Below are 18,643 nucleotides of genomic sequence, written 5' to 3' on the forward strand. Positions count from 1 at the left end.
ATCATTTCGCCAATCATGGGCTGTACTATTCGTGGACCATAACGGGTCGTTAATAGGCCATATTTGATAACTCTATGAAAATGGCCCAACGTATTAACGGTCCGCAAACGGGCCGACTGTAACGACAGGCTGAATTTGGCCCACAAGCAGAAAATGACAGTAACGGGCCGTATGTAACCGAATGCTGCAAATGAGCCCAAGAATCAATGGGCCCTGAGAAGGCCGAAAGATAACTTGGGCTGGAAACGGCCCAATGGAATAACGGGCCGTTAATGGGTATAAAGTGATACACTGTTCATTACGGGTCAGTTTCACCACGGGCCGTTAATGGGCCAAGAGTTACAAAGGTCCTCATATGGGCCGAAAGAAGTCATGAGCCACACATGGGCCGGAAGTTAAAACGGGCTGAATCATATTGGACGGCCCAGATGACGCTACTGGGCCTAATTCGGATAGGGCGTAACGGGCCCTGGGTTAGCGGGCCGTAAATGGGCTATATGCGAACAGGCCGTTAACAGGCTTTCCATGGGCCGGCCCGCCACCTTTTGACCAAGTCAAACGGGCTGGCCTTTTCACAGGAATGGGCCTCTGTTGGGCCGTGCCACGTTTCGCCGTATCATAGGCGCCTTCGGTCCAATGAGTGGATGACATCTGTCCCAACGGTGAGCCGACACGTGTTTCCTCCAGCCAATGATGATTTTACACGTGGAAAATCCCCATTGGTCGGGGCTGTTAACGGGTTATCGGATCCAAAACCCGACCCGATAGCTTAACGGCGTTCCGTTACGGTGGATGCCACGTGTCGGTCACCCTTGACGAAAGCACTTCTGTGACGTGCGATTTATCGTCATGGAAGTGGACACTTCCGTGATGATAATTTTGGTAATGTCATGGAACACTTCTACGACAGCACAGGTATGACTATCTTGATTCTGTCATAAATTTGTCATGGATGTACATGCATGACAAAAAACGCGACCTACTGTGACAAACACGTATCATCACGGAAGTGTATTTTTTTGTAGTGACATACAAGATCAGAAATGCTACAGAGCTCCCACTCACTTTCTTGTAAATACAGGCTTCACCGTAAGTCTGTATAAAACCATATGCTTTGATCACCTCATTAAAGCATATATTCCAACTCCAAGATGCTTGCACCAGTCCATAGATGGATCGCTGGAGCTTGCACACTTTGTTAGCACCTTTAGGATCGACAAAACCTTCTGGTTGCATCATATACAACTCTTCTTTGAGATATCCATTAAGGAATGTAGTTTTGACATCCGTTTGCCAGATTTCATAATCATAAAATGCGGCAATTGCTAACATGATTCGGACAGACTTAAGCATCGCTACGGGTGAGAAAGTCCCATCGTAGTCAACTCCTTGAACTTGTTGAAAACCTTTTGCGACAAGTCAAGCTTTGTAGACAGTAACATTACCATCAGCGGCAGTCTTCTTCTTGAAGATCCATTTATTCTCTATGGCTCGCCGATCATCGGGCAAGCCCACCAAAGTCCACACTTTGTTCTTATACATGGATCCTATCTCAGATTTCATGGCCTCAAGCCATCTGTCGGAATCTAGGCTCATGACAGCTTCTTCATAGTTCGTAGGTTCGTCATGGTCTAGCAACATGACTTCCAGAACTGGATTACCATACCACTCTGGTGCGGAACGTGCTCTGTTAGACCTACGAGGTCTAGTAGTAACTTGATCTGAAGTTTCATGATCATCATCATTAGCTTCCTCTCTAGTTGGTGCAGGCATCACGGGAACAGATTTATCTAATGTGCTACTTTCCAATTCGAGAGAAGGTACAATTACCTCATCAAGTTCTACTTTCCTCCCACTCACTTCTTTCAAGAGAAAACTCCTTCTCTATAAATGTTCCATTCTTGGCAACAAAGATCTTGCCTTCGGATTTGTGGTAGAAGGTGTACCCAATTGTTTCCTTAGGGTATCCTATGAAGACGAACTTCTCCGATTTGGGTTCGAGCTTATCAGGCTGAAGCCTTTTGACATAAGTGTCGCAACCCCAAACTTTCCGAAACGATAACTTAGGTTTCTTACCAAACCACAATTCATACAGTGTCGTCTCAACGGATTTAGACGGTGCCCTATTTAACGTGAATGCAGCTGTCTCTAATGCATAACCCCAAAACAATAGTGGTAAATTGGCAAGAGACATCATAGATCGCACCATATCTAATAAAGTACGGTTTACGACGTTCGGACACACCATTACGTTGTGGTGTTCCAGGTGGCGTGAGTTGTGAAACTATTCCACATTGTTTTAAATGAAGGCCAAACTCGTAACTCAAATATTTGCCTCCGCGATCAGATCGTAGAAACTTTATTTTCTTGTTACGATGATTCTCCACTTCACTCTGAAATTCTTTGAACTTTCCAAATGTTTTAGACTTGTGTTTCATTAAGTAGATATATGATACGTCTCCAACGTATCTATAATTTATGAAGAATTCATGCTATTATATTATCTGTTTTGGATGTTTATGGGCTTTACTAAACACTTCTATATTATTTTTGGGACTAACCTATTAACCGGAGGCCCAGCCCAAATTGCTGTTTTCTTGCCTATTTCAGTGTTTCGAAGAAAAGGAATATCAAATGGAGTCCAAACGGAATGAAACCTTCGGGAGAGTTATTTTTGGAACGAAAGCAATCCAGGAGACTTGGAGTAGACGTCAGGGAAGCTTCGAGAAAGCCACGAGGTAGGGAGGTGCGCCCTACCCCCTGTGCGCGCCCCCACCCTCGTGGGCCCCTTGTGGCTCCCCTAACCGACTTCTTTTGGCTATATATGTCCATATACCCTAAAAACATCGAGGAGAACAATAGATCGGGAGTTCCGCCGCCGCAAACCTCCAGAGCCACCGAAAACCAATCTAGACCCGTTCCGGCACCCTGTCGGAGGGGGAATTTCTCTCCGGTGGCCATCTTCATCATCCCGGCGCTCTCCATGACAAGGAGGGAGTAGTTCACCCTCAGGGCTGAGGGTATGTACCAGTAGCTATGTGTTTGATCTCTCTCTCTCTCTCTCGTGTTCTTGATTCGGCACGATCTTGATGTATCACGAGGTATGCTATTATAGTTGGATCTTATGATGTTTCTCCCCCTCTACTCTCTGGTAATGGATTGAGTTTTCCCTTTGAAGTTATCTTATCAAATTGAGTCTTTAAGGATTTGAGAACACTTGATGTATGTCTTGCTTGGGATACCCGTGGTGACAATGGGGTATTCTATTGATTCACTTGATGTATGTTTTGGTGATCAACTTGCGGGTTCCGTGACCTTGGGAATCTATGCAGAAGGGTTGGCACACATTTTCGTCTTGACTCTTCGGTAGAAACTTTGGGGCACTCTTTGAAGTTCTTTGTGTTGGTTGAATAGATGAATCTGAGATTGTGTGATGCATATCATATAATCATACCCACGGATACTTGAGGTGACATTGGAGTATCTAGGTGACATTAGGGTTTTGGTTGATTTGTGTCTTAAGGTGTTATTCTAGTACGAACTCTATGATAGATCGAACGGAAAGAATAGCTTCGTGTTATTTTACTACGGACTCTTGAATAGATTGATCAAAAAGAATAACTTTGAGGTGGTTTCGTACCCTACAATAATCTCTTCGTTTGTTCTCCGCTATTAGTGACTTTGGAGTGACTCTTTGTTGCATGTTGAGGGATAGTTATATGATCCAGTTATGTTATTATTGTTGAGAGAACTTGCACTAGTGAAAGTATGAACCCTAGGCCTTGTTTCCTAGCATTGCAATACCGTTTACGCTCACTTTTATCATTAGTTACCTTGCCATTTTTATATTTTCAGATTACAAAAACTCATATCTACCATCCATATTGCACTTGTATCACCATCTCTTCGCCGAACTAGTGCACCTATACAATTTACCATTATATTGGGTGTGTTGGGGACACAAGAGACTCTTTGTTATTTGGTTGCAGGGTTGTTTGAGAGAGACCATCTTCATCCTACGCCTCCCACGGATTGATAAACCTTAGGTCATCCACTTGAGGGAAATTTGCTACTGTCCTACAAACTTCTGCACTTGGAGGCCCAACAACATCTACAAGAAGAAGGTTGTGTAGTAGACATCAAGCTCTTTTCTGGCGCCGTTGCTGGGGAGGTGAGTGCTTGAAGGTATATCTTTAGATCTTGCAATCAAATCTTTTAGTTTCTTGTTTTATCACTACTTTAGTCTATAAAATAAAATTACAAAAAATGGAATTGAGGGTGCCTCATATGCTTCATCTTTTTAATGTCTTCCGTGAAAATAAGGATTCCGATAATTGTGCTCAATTGCTAGAGGAAGAATGCATTAAAATGTTTGGCACTAAACCTTTGAATGATGAGCATGATTGCAATGTTGTTAGTATGAATTCCTTGAATATCCATGATGCTAATGATATGCAAAGCAACAAGCTTGGGGATGCTATGTTTGATGAATATGATATTTTTAGTCCCCCAAGTTTTGATGAGCAAATTTATTATGATGAAAGCATGCCTCCTATTTATGATAATTATTGTGATGATACGTATGCTATAAAAAGTAATGATGATTATATTTATAAAACTTGTCATGATTATGATTACCCTTTTTCTGAACTTTATTCTTTCAATGTGGAAACAATTTATAGTATTCGAGTCTCTTATGATACTCCCACTATTCCGATTGAGAAGAATTTTGCTTATGTAGAGAGTAGTAAATTTTCTATGCTTGTAGATCATGAAAAGAATGCTTTAGGTGCTAGTTATATTGTTGAATTCATTCATGATGCTACTGAAAATTATTATGAGGGAGGAACATATGCTTGTAGGAATTGCAATAATATCAAGTTTCCTCTCTATGTGCTTAAAGTTTTGAAGTTATGCTTGGTTTGCCTTCCTATGCTAGTTGATTATTGTTCTCATAAGTTGTTTGCTCACAAAATCCCTATGCATAGGAAGTGGGTTAGACTTAAATGTGCTAGTCATATTCTTCATGATGCTCTCCTTATGTTTCAATTCTTATCTTTTATGCGAGCATCATTGAAATCATCATGCCTAGCTAGGGGCATTAAATGATAGCGCTTGTTGGGACGCAACCCAAGTTTATTTTTGTTTCTTGCTCTTTGGTTCTGTTTAATAAATAATTCATATAGCTTATGTTAAGATGTGTTTTCATGTTTTAAATTAGTGTTTGTGCCAAGTAGAATCTTTGGGAAGACTTGGGTGAAGTCTTTATGATCTTGCTGTAAAAAACAGAAACTTTAGCGCTCGCGAGATTAGCTGCGATTTTTTTAATGGAGAGTGCTATTTAGTTGATTCTTTTTGCAGATGATTAATAGACAAATTCATCACCTCCAGCAATTTATTTCAGAATTTTTGGAGTTCCAGAAGTATACGTTTGATACCGATTACTATAGACTATTCTGTTTTTGACAGATTCTGTTTTCTATGTGTTGTTTGCTTATTTTGATGAATCTATGAGTAGTATTAGAGGGTTTGAACCATAGAGAAGTTGGAATACAGTAGATATTACACAAATACGAATTTAGAATGAGTTCACAACAGTACCTAAGTGGTGATTTATTTTCTTATACTAACGGAGCTTACGAGTTTTCTGTTGAGTGTTGTGTTGTCAAGTTTTCAAGTTTTGGGTAAATATTCGATGGACTATGGAATAAGGAGTGGCAAGAGCCTAAGCTTGGGGATGACCAAGGCACCCCAAGGTAATATTCAAGGACAACCAAGAGCCTAAGCTTGGGGATGCCCCGGAAGGCATCCCCTCTTTCGTCTTTGTTCATTGGTAACTTTACTTGGAGCTATATTTTTATTCACCACATGATATGTGTTTTTCTTGGAGCGTCATTTTATTTTCTTTTGTTTTTCTTGCTGTATGAATAAAATACCAAGATCTGAAATTCTTAAATGAGAGAGAGAGTCTTCACGTAGCTGCGTAATTATTTAACTACTCATTGATCTTCACTTATATCTTTTTGGAGTAGTTTGTCATTTACTTGTATGCTTCACTTATATCCTATGAGTAAATGGTTGAATGAATTGAATATCATAAATCTCAAATTATATATGTTTCATTTGCTTATCCCATGGGGAGTAATGACTTCACATATAATAAGTAGAGGTGGTAAATTTATTGAAGGTTAGCAAACATTGTATTGGTCACTTGAACAATTCATGAAGAATGTTGAAGGAAGAGAGATTTCAGATATAAATATACTATCTTGGACATCTTTTTTAATTTTGAGCACTCATTAAAATATAACATGCTAAAAGGTTGATGTTGGACAAGGAAGACAACGTAATGGGTTATGTCTTCTTATATCCGAAATAAAGTATATTGTCATGGATCATCCAACATGCCGAGCTTGCCTTTCCCCCTCATGCTAGCCAAATTCTTTGCACCAAGTAGAGATACTACTTGTGCTTCCAAACATCCCTTAAACCAGTATTGCCATGAGAGTCCACCATACCTACCTATGGATTGAGTAAGATCCTTCAAGTAAGTTGTCATCGGTGCATGCAATAAAAATTGCTCTCTAAATATGTATGATCTATTAGTGTGGAGAAAATAAGCTTTATACGATCTCGTGATGTGGAAGCAATAAAAGCGACGGACTGCATAATAAAGGTCCCTATCATAAGTGGCAATATAAAGTGACGTTCTTTCGCGTTAAGATTTTGTGCATCCAACTATAAAAGCGCATGACAACCTCTGCTTCCCTCTGCGAAGGGCCTATCCTTTATTCTTGTGTTATACCTTATGCAAGAGTCATGGTGATCTTCACCTTTCCCTTTTACATTTTATCCTTTGGCAAGCACATTGTGTTGGAAAGATCCTGATATATATATCCAATTGGATGTAAGTTATCATGAACTATTATTGTTGACATTACCCTTGAGGTAAAAGGTTGGGAGGCAAAACTATAAGCCCCTATCTTTCTCTGTGTCCGATTAAAGCTTTGAACCCATAAATATCACATGAGTGTTAGCAATTGTGAAAGATTAAATGATAGTTGAGTATGTGGAGTTTGCTAAATCAAAGCTCTAACATAGACCCTTCCTGAAAATAAGATGGATTGCAATTGTTTGATGACTAAGAGCACTGTTTGTTAGTTTTCAAGAAAGTTTATGATCTATACTTTAGCATGTGAACAGTTTGTTACTTGATCATGAAAAGTTTTATGACATGACCTACTGTTATGACATATAATGATGCTAGAAAAGGTGATTGAAATTATCATTGATCAAACTTGTGCACCCGCTAGCATTCACACTTCATAAATTATTTCTTTTATCATTTACCTACTTGAGGACGAGCAGGAATTAAGCTTGGGGATGGTGATACGTCTCCAACGTATCTATAATTTATGAAGTATTCATGCTATTATATTATCTGTTTTGGATGTTTATGGGCTTTACTAAACACTTTTATATTATTTTTGGGACTAACCTATTAACCGGAGGCCCAACCCAAATTGCTGTTTTCTTGCCTATTTCAGTGTTTCGAAGAAAAGGGATATCAAATGGAGTCCAAACGGAATGAAACCTTCGGGAGAGTTATTTTTCGAACGGAAGCAATCCAGGAGACTTGGAGTAGACGTCAGGGAAGCTTCGAGAAAGCAACGAGGCAGGGAGGCGCGCCCTACCCCCTGGGCACGCCCCCCACCCTTGTGGGCCCCTCGTGGCCCCCCTGACCGACTTCTTTCGCCTATATATGTCCATATACCCTAAAAACATCGAGGAGAACAATAGATCGGGAGTTCCGCTGCCGCAAACCTCCAGAGCCACCGAAAACCAATCTAGACCCGTTCTGGCACCCTGCCGGAGGGGGAATCCCTCTTCGGTGGCCATCTTCATCATCCCGGCGCTCTCCATGACGAGGAGGGAGTAGTTCACCCTCGGGGCTGAGGGTATGTACCAGTAGCTATGTGTTTGATCTCTCTCTCTCTCTCTCCCTCTCGTGTTCTTGATTCGGCACGATCTTGATGTATCGCGAGCTTTGCTATTATAGTTGGATCTTATGATGTTTCTCCCCCTCTACTCTCTGGTAATGGATTGAGTTTTCCCTTTGAAGTTATCTTATCGGATTGAGTCTTTAAGGATTTGAGAACACTTGATGTATGTCTTGCGTGGGATACCCGTGGTGACAATGGGGTATTCTATTGATTCAGTTGATGTATGTTTTGGTGATCAACTTGCGGGTCCCGTGACCTTGGGAATCTATGCATAAGGGCTGGCACACATTTTCGTCTTGACTCTCCGTAGAAACTTTGGGGCACTCTTTAAAGTTCTTTGTGTTGGTTGAATAGATGAATCTGAGATTGTGTGATGCATATCGTATAATCATACCCACGGATACTTGAGGTGACATTGGAGTATCTAGGTGACATTAGGGTTTTGGTTGATTTGTGTCTTAAGGTGTTATTCTAGTACGAACTCTATGATAGATCCAACGGAAAGAATAGCTTCATGTTATTTTACTACGGACTCTTGAATAGATTGATCAGAAAGAATAACTTTGAGGTGGTTTCATACCCTACAATAATCTCTTCGTCTGTTCTCCGATATTAGTGACTTTGCAGTGACTCTTTGTTGCATCTTGAGGGATAGTTATATGATCCAGTTATGTTATTATTGTTGAGAGAACTTGCACTAGTGAAAGTATGAACCCTGGGCCTTGTTTCCTAGCATTGCAATACCGTTTACGCTCACTTTTATCATTAGTTACCTTGCTGTTTTTATATTTTCAGATTACAAAAACTCATATCTACCATCCATATTGCACTTGTATCACCATCTCTTCGCCGAACTAGTGCACCTATACAATTTACCATTGTATTGGGTGTGTTGGGGACATAAGAGACTCTTTGTTATTTGGTTGCAGGGTTGTTTGAGCGAGACCATCTTCATCCTACGCCTCCCACATATTGATAAAACCTTAGGTCATCCACCTGAGGGAAATTTGCTACTGTCCTACAAACCTCTGCACTTGGAGGCCCAACAATGTCTACAAGAAGAAGGTTGTGTAGTAGACATCAATATACCAATATATGCTCAAATCATCCGTGAAGGTCAGAAAATAACGATACCCGCTGCGAGCCTCAACACTCATCGGACCGCATACATCGGTATTTATTATTTCCAATAAGTCATTGGCTCGCTCCATTGTTCCAGAGAACGGAGGTTTAGTCATCTTACCCATGAGGCATGGTTCGCAGGTATCAAATGATTTATAATCAAGTGATTTCAAAAGTCCATCCGCATGGAGTTTCTTCGTGCGCTTTACACCAATATAACCTAAATGGCAGTGCCACAAATATGTTGCACTATCATTATCAACTTTGCATCTTTTGGCATCAATATTATGAATACTAGATGATACCCCGCGCGTTGCTGCGGGATACTATAGTTCACTTGATGTGTGGAGTTAGTGTTGATACACATTGCATGACCCCATTACTAAATAAAACGAACAAAGTCCCGTCAACCATTCTATCATTAGTACATTGCACTGGGAAAAAATAGGGCAGTACAATTATAAGTGGGGCCAGAAGGAAGAAACCAGAGTGTCCCCTATCCAACTTTCTTGTATTGATGTGTAACAAAGGAAGGATGGAAGCAATACAAGTAAGCATCCTCAGTTTTATTTATAACATTTCAGTCAACAATACATGCCTTCAAGGTTTGCAAATAAGATGGTTTCGCTTTGAAGACATGCCAACATTGTACGGAACATAATAAAACATAAGATCAAAATTATTTCAAACACGCAAACATAAAAGAGGTGTGTGAAAGCACAATTTTTTTATCGCTGGAAATTATTAACAAAAAACTTGACTGTCAGGAAAATATGAAAAGAAACCTGAAGGCATGCCTTTTTTATGTAAGGGAAGGACCCAAAAGCCGGCTCCATTGTCCGCAATGGCGCAATTGCAAACTCAGTGAGGCACCCTTTTTGTGAGAATCAAGGTTGCAGCCTTTACAATTACATGACTTCCCACCATGCTAGAAGCGCTTCCTTCAAAATACTGAAAAGAGTATAAGATTTGAAAATAAGTGAGGCTCCTACTTCAAGTTCTAACAAACAACTATAATTAATTTATCCGGGGGATCAAAGGCATATTTTGCAGTTAATGGAGGGGAAGATCACACGTCAGACAACTAAAGAATCAATGATTGTCAATCCCGCAAGTAACATAGAATCAAATTTCCGCAAAGAAAACTAAGAAAATAACTTTGTACAATCATGTGTTAGGTTAAAACCAAACATGGAAACCATACTTGCCTCATTGTTTATTGGTAACACTTATGGTCACCATTATTGTACAACCCATCATTGTACAGCTTTCAGCGGTTCCCAGTAGTGTTGAATGAACATGACCTGAAAATTACTTTTAAACAAATAATTACTTCATGGAGAATAAGTACATGCATTAGAAGGAAAGTCAGTATACACATATACATTTCAACAGAGCTCACAACTGAAAGGTTTTTTGTGCATATTCAGAAAGCGCCAATTGCATGAAACAAAAGCAACCAAGCTATAACAGAAACTTCATACCGGAGTTGGCTAAAGCACACCAAATGCAACTGGCCCTTAAATATAATAAATTCCAAATGTAGGGAAATAATGAATATCCGCGCTAGCTTTTGTTTCATCTGATCCTTTTTCCTTCTCTTTTCATCTGACATTTTTCCTCAGATCAAATGAAAGAATGGCTGCCTTTTTCTCAAAAAAGAAAGAAAGAACATGAATGTTTATTATGACCGATGCCAAAGCCTCGTGCATCAAAAGGGTGAGATCAAAAACATGGAGGAACACTTGTGCATCAAAAGGGTGAGATCAAAAACATGGAAGAACAATGTTGCTCCCGGCCATCAGCCATCAGGCCGCGGGTAAACCTGCCACGGCCACCCCGCACGTGTCGACATTATATATAGCTGCAACACAGGAATACATGCATATAGATCGGCTTGCCGATGGATCGAATTTGGATGAAACTATAGTAAGAACAGTATATACCTGCAGATTAAGGTCGAGTTTTCCTGTTGGGCCAGCCAGGCGAGATCGAGAAGACCTTGTCCTATCGATTTGCATACTCTGATCCCCGTTGGCATGACACCCTTCCAGATCGATCGTCTTACGATCCTAAAAAACTCCCAAGCAGTGGTAGATGCAGTGCTAGATACCGGTTCTTGTGGCCTACAACATCAAAAGCTGCAGTCTAATAAAATAATGAAACGTACATACTTTCCCTAACTTGAGAACTGCTAATCCCAGACTTGCACAAATTAATCAACAACATCAGATCTACATGGGTGGGACAGGATGAGAATACGGAGCCTAACCTTTGGTGAGGAGAATAATTTCATGATGCGTTGACGGGGCAGTCATGATCTAAGACTACAACGCCATGGGACTTCCTCATGTTGAACGATCACTCGATCAGAATCAAAGCTAGCCCTGGATGACATCGATAGGCAAAGAGGACATGCCGACCTTGAAACCCAACGCGAAGAAGATGACCAAGGCGACGAATCGGAGGGATATGGATGGTAGAAGCGAAGGAAGGTTGGGGATGCGGGGTGGATATTATTGATGGGGGAGGGGGAGAGGCGGGGGCGGAGAAGCCGAAAGATTTGTTGTTTCCGGATATCATGAAGGAAGGGGACAGGGGCCACATCCACCGCGTCATGCTGCTGGGCCGTGCAGGAAATGTGGCGGGCGATGGGGATGGAGCACCGCCGCCGCCACGAGGAGAAGCCAAAGCACAGGAAGGGGATGGGTTTGACCAGGGGCGTGGGGCGTGGCTGCGTGGGGAAAATTGGATAGATTTTGTTTTTTCTTTTCAGGTAAAATGACCTCAGAAGGTGGGCTGTGTGGGACTTTATGATGTGTGATGTGGCTTGTTGTGATTGGATGCTAATGTGTCTATGTTGCATGTTGAGATAAATCAAGTAGTTGGGGTGAACTTCTTAAGTATATAGGATGTGTATCACTACGATCGTGATTCAATAAACCATTCACCATGGGTGTATGACCACATAAGGTTTTATTCATGTAAACAGAACAACAATTATTCTCTGACTTAAATGAATAACCGTATTACAATAAACATGATCAAATCATATCCATGCTCAACACAAACACCAAATAACATTTATTTAGGTTCAACACTAATCCCGAAGGTAGAGGGAGTGTGTGATGGTGAACGTATCAACCTTGGAATCACTTCCAACACACATCGTCACCTCGCCCTTAACTAGTCTATTTTATTCTGCAACTCCCGTTTTGAGTTACTAATCTTAGCAACTGAACTGGTATCAAATACCCAGGGGCTACTACGAACACTAGCAAGGTACACATCAATAACATGTATATCAAATATACTTTTGTTCACTTTGCCATCCTTCTTATCCGCCAAGTATTTGGGGCAGTTCCGCTTCTAGTGACCATTTCCTTTGCAGTAGAGGCACTCAGTTTCAGGCTCTTGGGTCCAGCTTTGGTCTTCTTCATGGGAGTGGCAACTTGCTTGCCATTCTTCATGAAGTTCCCTTTCTTTCCCTTGCCCTTTTTCTTGAAACTAGTGGTCTTGTTAATCATCAACACTTGATGCTCTTTCTTGATTTCTACCTTTGCTGATTTCAGCATCGCGAAGAGCTCGGGAATCATTTTTGTCATCCCTTGCATATTATAGTTCATCACAAAGTTCTAGTAGCTTGGTGATAGTGACTTGAGAACTCTGTTAATCACTATCTTATCTGGAAGATTAACTCCCACTTGATTCAAGTGATTGTAGTACCCAGACATTCTGAGCACATGCTCACTGGTTGAGCTATTCTCCTCCATCTTGTAGGCAAAGTACTTGTCAGAGGTCTCATACCTCTCGACAAGGGCATGAGTCTGAAATACCGATTTCAGCTCTTGGAACATCTCATATGTTCCGTGGCGTTCAAAACGTTTTTGAAGTCCCAGTTATAAGCCGTAAAGCATGGCGCACTAAACTATCGAGTAGTCATCAGATCGAGCTTGCCAGACGTTCAAAACATCAGCATCTGCTCCTGCAGCAGGCCTTTCACCTAGCAGTGCATCAAGGACACAATTCTTCTATGCAGAAATGAGGATAATCCTCAAGTTACGGACCCAGTCCGTGTAGTTGCTACCACCATCTTTCAACTTAGCTTTCTCCAGGAACGCATTAAAATTCAAGGGAACGGTAGCACGGGCCATTGATCTACAACATAGATATGCAAATACTATCAGGACTAAGATCATGATAAATTAAGTTCAATTAATCAAATTACTTAAGAACTCCCACTTAGATAGACATCCCTCAAGTCATCTAAATGATACGCGATCCAAATCAACTAAACCATGTCCGATCATCACATGAGATGGAGTAGTCATCAATGGTGAAGATCTCTATGTTGATCATATCTACTATACGATTCACGTTCGACCTTTCGGTCTCTAGTGTTCCGAGGCCATGTCTGTACATGCTAGGCTCGTCAAGTTTAACCCAAGTATTCCGCATGTGCAAAACTGTCTTGCACCTGTTGTATGTGAACGTAGAGTCTATCACACCCGATCATCACGTGGTGTCTCAACACGACGGACTATCGCAACGGTCCATACTCAGGGAGAACACTTATACCTTGAAATTTAGTTAAGGGATCATCTAATAATGCTATAGCCGTACTAAGCAAAATAAGATGCATAAAAGATAAACATCACATGCAATCAAAATATGTGACATGATATGGCCATCATCATCTTGTGCTTTTGATCTCCATCTCCAAAGCATCGGTATGATCTCCATCGTCACTGGCTCGACACCTTGATCTCCATCGTTGCGTTGTGGTTGTCTCGCCAACTATTACTTCTACAATTATCGCTAACGCATAGTGATAAAGTAAAGCAACTACATGGCATTTGCATTTCATACAATAAAGAGACAACCATAAGGCTCCTGCCGGTTGCCGATAACTTTTACAAAACATGACCATCTCATACAATAACGTATATCACATCATGTCTTGACCATATCACATCACAACATGCCCTGCAAAAACAAGTTAGGCGTCCTCTACTTTGTTGTTGCAAGTTTTACGTGCCTGCTATGGGCTTCTAGCAAGAACCGTTCTTATCTACGCATCAAAACCACAACGGTGATTTATCAAGTTTGATGTTTTAACCTTCAACAAGGACCGGCCGCGGTCAAATTCGATTCAACTAAAGTAGGAGAAAAAACACCCGCCAGCCACCTTTATGCAAAACTAGTTGCATGTCTGTCGGTGGAACCGGTCTCATGAACGTGGTCATGTGTAAGGTTGGTCCGGGCCGCTTCATGCAACAATACCGCCGAATCAAAATAAGACATTGGTGGTAAGCAGTATGACGATCACCACCCACAACTCTTTGTGTTCTACTCGTGCATATCATCTACGCATAGACCTGGCTCGGATGCCACCGTTGGGAAACGTTTCATGGAAAAACAAAAAAAATTCTACGCACACGCAATGATCTATCCATGGAGATGCATAGCAACGGGGGGGAGTATTTCTACGTACCCTCATAGACCAAAAGCGAAAGCGTTTGACAACGCGGTTGATGTAGTCGAACTTCTTCTAGCTCCGACCGATTAAGTACCAAACATACGACACCTCCGAGTTCTGCACACGTTCAGCTCGATGACGTCCCTCGTCCTCTTGATCTAGCAAGATGTCGAGGTAGTAGGTGAGTTCCTTCAGCACGACGGCGTGGTGACCTTGATGGTGAAGCGATCCGCGCAGGCCTTCGCCTAAGCACCGCAAGAATATGACCGGGGGTGTAAACTTTGGAGGGGGCGCCGCACACGGCTAACAATTGATGTTTGTGTGTTCTTGTGTGGCACCCCCTCCCCATATATATATATATATATATATATATATATATATATATATATATATATATATATATATATATATATATATACATACATACCTACGGCCCCTGGCTTGCCCTGCGCCCCCTTTCCTTGTATCAACTAGGTGGAAGGAAAGAGGGGGGGGGAAGGAAGGGGGAGTCCTACTCCACACTTTCCTTTCCCTCCCCTCTTTCCTTATCCTCCTCATAGGGCCGGCCTCTATAGGGGCGCACCAGCCCCTTGTGGGCTGGTGTGTTCCCTCACTTGGCCCATAAGGCCCATATCTTTGCCGGGGGTGCCCGAAACTCCTTTCCGGTGACCCGATAAGTACCCGGTACCCTCCAAAATACTTCCGGTGTCCGAATACCATCGTCCTATATATATCAATCTTTACCTCTCGACCATTTCGAGACTCCTCGTCATGTCCGTGATCTCATCTGGGACTCCGAATAACATTCAGTAACCAAATCACATAACTCATATAACATTAAATCATCAACAAACGTTAAGCGTGCGGACCCTACGGGTTCGAGAACTATGTACACTGGTGCACGTCGGTGCTATAAAAATGGTTTTTAACCCCTTTCTGCGATGACATTTGGAATCGTCGCCATGTGAGTGTGGGCGATAGGGGGGTCCTTCCCACATGTCCCAGAAATCGTCGGGGATAGGGAGCCTTGATGCATACAGTTGTCCCTATTAACCGTTTCCTGGAATATCCCAAATGCTTCATCCTTGCTACTCGTTTGTGCTCGCATTGACATCATAGTTGGAGTTTTGTGGTTTTACCTAAAACAAGGCAGATTCCAGGCACGGGAGCTTTCCAGGCAGATTCCAGGCACGGGAGCTTTCCAGGCAGATTCCAGGCATGGGAGTTTTACGATGCTTGGCACATCACAAACAGTTCATGATTATAAACCGTGTACGATAGGTAGACAATCACACGGATTTAGTTTTCCCGCACCGTATGTGATAGTGTCTGACATCACACACGCTTTGCAAACGGCAACTGTGTGCATGCTTGCACACGTTTCCTCTCTGTGAACCGTCTCGGATTATGGTGTATATCGCAAACGTTTGTGTTTTGTGTGCCGTAATGACCTGCACACCGTAATTTCGCCCTAATTTAACTGCTGCTATTTAAAATTGTACCTAATTTAAACTTGAAAGTAGACAGCTTTATTCATATCCATCAGGTTCAAACAACCAATGCATTATTCGATTCATAGGTACATATGTTTAAGAATTACATAAGCACCAAATAAAGAATGATGAACCGGGGTTCTATACTTGTACTATTACAGATGGTAAAGAAAGAGGCGACAGACATTCCGGTTGCTGAACAAGGTGAAGCGAAATGGCCCTATTGTGCTCTCCTGGATGCAAAAGGCATGCAGGACTCTAGTAAACTGCTTCAGGATCCACTGCAAAAGAAAAAAGATTCAGACATTGTCATCTAACACAACTCATTACGGGCAGTAAAAAGAAGGCTACAGGGTTCTTACTTACCATCCCGCAGTTCACTATTGTCTTGCATAAAGTGTAAACAAATTGTTCGATTGACATCTTTTGACCCATTTTAATAACAATCTTTATCGGTTTCCTCACTTGATGCTGGTTCATGAATATCTCATTGCCCCATACGTAGAAAGGGTCAAAGTGTGGATCTTTGGCAATGATATATGTACCTAAAAGCACCAAGTTAATATTAGAAGCTAAACAACAATTGAAAAATGATGTAGTACAACACTCCCTGCATCCCATTATATAAGATTTTATTACATGTATATCTAGACATCATCAGAACATTAAGGTAACACTCTTCCTTGTTGCTATGTAGCCTGGGATTGCATATTTAGTCATTCAGTACAATGCATGTTGCTATGTAGCCTTAGATATATTAAATATAGCCCTAGTTAACCTACTGATAAATGGGTTACATATATATTCAGTGAAATGTCCGATTCGACGATTAATCCCTTATCAGCCCCAGGCTATATGGTACCAGCTACCGATATCCTGAACAGTGAGTACATATAAGCAATGCGATGGAACTAACCTCGATGGAAAAAAACACCGTTCTCAATATTGTCCTGCATGAGTACATATAAAGGCATGTTAAGCACAACAGGCTAAACATCAACCAAATATATCCATGGTAGACAACATAATCTACAAATGATAAGTTCAGTGTGTAGGCTTAAGCACACTAGTTAAGCAAAAGAACAAGTGGAAAGGTGTGTTAACTGCATCAGGCATAAAATTTAAAAACAAGCAAATAGTCATTCAAACTGGTATTGTGCAGGTCTACAGTACACTAGTTATTGTTAAAAAAACGAAAAGGCATGTTAACTGCAATATCCTTAACAGCAACCAAATATCGTAATTCATAGTGGTATTGTTGAAACTGTTATTGATGAAATTGAACTGCACGGCAAATAGTTGCACATATAGAGCATCACATTGTGAAGAACTGAAATAAACAAGTCATAAGGACATCTCTAGCCGATCCTTAAAAAGTTAAAGGACTAAAACCCTTAGTGGATATATATATATATACTCCAGCAATTTTTGGCCTTTTCTAGTCGATCCCCTACACTTAGGGTTGTAAAATTCAATTTGATCAAGTTCAAAGAAGGTTCAACCGAAAGTAGCATGCATTCAAACATAAACCTAGATAGTTTTGCATAACCGAACATAAAACATAAATTTAAACTAAGCTAAACTACTTTCGGTCGAAGTAGAGGTCGAGCCAATCCTTCCTCGTCATGTACGGTGTGCCACGAGCCGGGTCCGGGCCGGTACCGTCGTCGGGGTCGTTGGGGAAGGCACTCCTCCACTTGTTGACGTTGATCTCCTCGTCCTCGGGGCCCACCTCGACGCCCTCTACGCCGCCGTCGCCGCCGCCTTCAACCTCGTCATCGGAGGAGAGCGCGATAACCTCGCCGCCCTCCACGCCGCCGTCCTCGCCGCCTTCGACCTCGTCATCGGAGGAGAGCGCGATAACCTCGCCACCCTCCGCGCCAGCAAAGATCGCCCGCTCTGCCTCCACGAGCTCCGGGTGCTGCCGGTGGAGCTCTTGCATGTAGGCCTCGTCGGCGGCCTCGGCCTCGAGGAGCTCCCACGCCTCGCGGTCCTCCCGCACCATAGCCGAGCTCACCACCCCTGGCTCCGATGGAACAAGGTCGACCGGACGTGTGCGGAAGGGGACATTGAGCCTAGCTGCTGCGCCGTGGTAGCGGACCTGCCAGCGGTCGTACTCCATGGCCGCGAGCTCGGCCGTGTGGAAGCTACCGAGCCACCGGTGGGTGTGGGTCTCCTGATCTGTAATCTCGGCGACTCACGTCCCCCACCGCCATTGCCGGACCCCGAGGTAGGACCTCATTGGCTGCCGGGTCCGAGGGAGGACGGGGAAGTCCTCGAACAGGCGTAGGGGCACGGCGGCGGGCGGATCGGGGGACCAGCGACGGCGGATCAAGCCCGCGGAGGATGACGGGGACACCTCGGCGGCCACCTTGCCGACGTCGGGCGAAAAGGCCGCGATAAACCTCTTTTTGGCTATTGGCTCCTCGAGCTCCCCGGCACACAGGCAGAGGTTGAGGATGGAGGCACCGGCGATGGCGGCGACCTACCAATGGTTTCGAGGGTTGTGTGTGTCTGCGTGAGCGGAGGTTTTGGGGAGTGTGTGG

The sequence above is a fragment of the Aegilops tauschii genome, chromosome 6, assembly GCF_002575655.3.
Source record: "Aegilops tauschii subsp. strangulata cultivar AL8/78 chromosome 6, Aet v6.0, whole genome shotgun sequence".
Taxonomy (NCBI): domain Eukaryota; kingdom Viridiplantae; phylum Streptophyta; class Magnoliopsida; order Poales; family Poaceae; genus Aegilops; species Aegilops tauschii.